The 2,279-nt window shown below is 41.8% G+C and overlaps 1 long non-coding RNA gene across 1 annotated transcript; it reads right to left on the bottom strand.

Moving 5' to 3' along the window:
* Positions 1-29: 29 nt before the first annotated feature.
* Positions 30-372, bottom strand: LOC104941294 (uncharacterized). The gene is made up of 2 exons (XR_797883.1): positions 293-372; positions 30-63 (listed from the first exon to the last, which is right to left on the bottom strand). It is a non-coding gene; the product is annotated as an uncharacterized lncRNA (long non-coding RNA).
* Between the last annotated feature and the right edge of the window lie 1,907 nt (positions 373-2,279).

Raw genomic sequence — 2,279 nt, 5'->3', positions numbered from 1 at the left:
CTCCAGCACCTCCACCGTCTTCTCGTAGATCTCCACCCTGTTCGGCTGCTCGTTGCATTTCACCTGAGACACGAAAAGAATCCATAAGAAATAAGTCAAACCTGGGGAAGCTTTTGCATGTCTCTCCATTCGCTCGCTGAGATCACCTGGAGCACACACGGTTAAGACAATACTGCACGGTTACATTAGAAATAAAAACATGCATTATTGGGTCATAACTGCCGACAGGGGAGACATGAGTCCATGAAGGATGAGATATATTTATGATCTGATGATAATAAAGGGATGTTACCTGAGGGATGGCTCGAGAGCAGCTCCTCCAGGTGTACAGCATGATGGCGTACCCCTCCCCCTCCTCCAGCATCACGTTCTGTACAGTCACACACACACACACACACACACACACACACACACATAGTAGGAGGGTTTATATATCTGGAAAGCTGCTCTCTAACTGAAATCAGCTTAAAGAGTGATTGGAANCAGACAGATGTTCAACATTGAAATGTCCGTCTCCAAACTCCCACGCAGCATGTCTGTTAGAGTGCCTGACAGCATTTGCGTGTACGCACCTCCAGTCAATCACTCTAACAGACATGCTGCGTGGGAGTTTGGAGACGGACATTTCAATGTTGAACATCTGTCTGTCAGTTTCTCCATTGGTCCTCCGCAGCTTTGATTTCTCAAACTCTGCCAGTGAAAAAATCATATTCAAAGTTCAAATCTGCATGTTTAACTCTAAGGGAAAGCAAATGTATCCTTTAATGACTGTCATCTCCAAAACAAGCCCTGTTTGTATGAGTCAAATACAGTGTTGGGCAAGTTACTTTTAAAAAGTAACTAGTAATAGTTATAGTTACTACTCTCAAAAAAGTAACTAGTTACTTTATTAGTTACTAAATTATAAAAGTAACTAGTAACAAGTTACTTTACTTTAAAAATAATAACAATAAAAATACAAGTTTTTGTGTTGTTTTTTGCTGACTAGTTCTCTGAAGGCAACAGACTCGACCGTTGCGATGGGCAGCAAGCACCTAACTAATGTGCATGGGGCTATAAAACTAGTCGCCAAAGACCCCACCGTCTCAACCACCGGCAGTGACCCAGATGGAGCAACACCATCTAAACAGCCAAAAAACGATTCTTTCAAATCGCCACATGTCACCCAGAGTCAACTATTCGATGTGGACAATGCTTTCCATCCTGCACACAGTTTAAATGTGTCCGTAATATTTTTTGCGTCCTTTATCCCCACAAATTGGAAATAGTGGTTTCCAAGTTGTAAATGCGCTGCTGCTCTCGCTGATACTTGCATCTGCCATTGTGTGTGTGTGTGCTGGTGGTGAGCGTTGCCGTGTGTGTGTTTGTTAGCATTAGCAAGTGTTCGTGTGTGTATTTTCCCCATAAGGCAAGACCCGCCCAACTCTGCCTCTGATTGGCTTACCCTGAAATGTTACCCCGCGTTAACCAATCATCACTCCTCTCTGGTTACTTTCACTTTTCCATGGTGCTGTGAGAGGATATCGCTGTATTCGCCTGTAAATTACATCCGCAGGGAGATTGGGTTCAGTTCCATCACATAATGTAACGCAGTAACGCACCCATTTAAATCACAGTAACTATAACGGCGTTACTTAATGGGAATAGGTAACTAGTAACGCTATTAGTTACCGCAAAAAGTAGTTGCGTTACAGTAACGCGTTAGTCCCAACACTGGTCAAATATGAACTGATGTAGATAATATTACCATTAGCTGTCGTTTAAAATACATTTTGCACAAAACAACTGGTGTGCAGTAGATTTTAATGCCCATTTCTCCCATTAGAGCCATACTTAAAAGGTAATGTCTTCATGGCCAATATGGACTGGATTCAATGAAATCCGTAATAGAAAGCCTTACGAAACTGTACTACTGCCTTATACTCTTGAATGGGCCTTTGCAACTGAATATACGTCTGAAGCGTTCAGATTTATTTCCATGCATTCATCGACTAAACAATCGTGTTTCCATGGTTTCTATACATTTTAGGCTCAGGACACCTACTGAGATCGTATATCCCCATGTCACCCTTGTTGTTAAGCAAGCAGCACTGAATAAGTGTTTTTTTTAAACAATGTGTCCTTTCCAATGAAAGTGATAAGAAGGCATTGCAGGGAAATTCTCAACGGACACAGAGCTGCAAAGCAACATGTGAACCAAGGAAAACACCAAAATTGGGCATGTGAGGTTTTCATTGGGAGGTAGCCATGTGATTTGTATTGTAAAAGTATTTCTTTTT

Source organism: Notothenia coriiceps, unplaced genomic scaffold, assembly GCF_000735185.1.
Source record: "Notothenia coriiceps isolate Sejong01 unplaced genomic scaffold, NC01 NC01_scaffold00003311, whole genome shotgun sequence".
Taxonomy (NCBI): Eukaryota; Metazoa; Chordata; class Actinopteri; order Perciformes; family Nototheniidae; genus Notothenia; species Notothenia coriiceps.
Note: the sequence above shows the minus strand (reverse complement) of the source record. Positions and strands in the feature narration are given on the sequence as shown.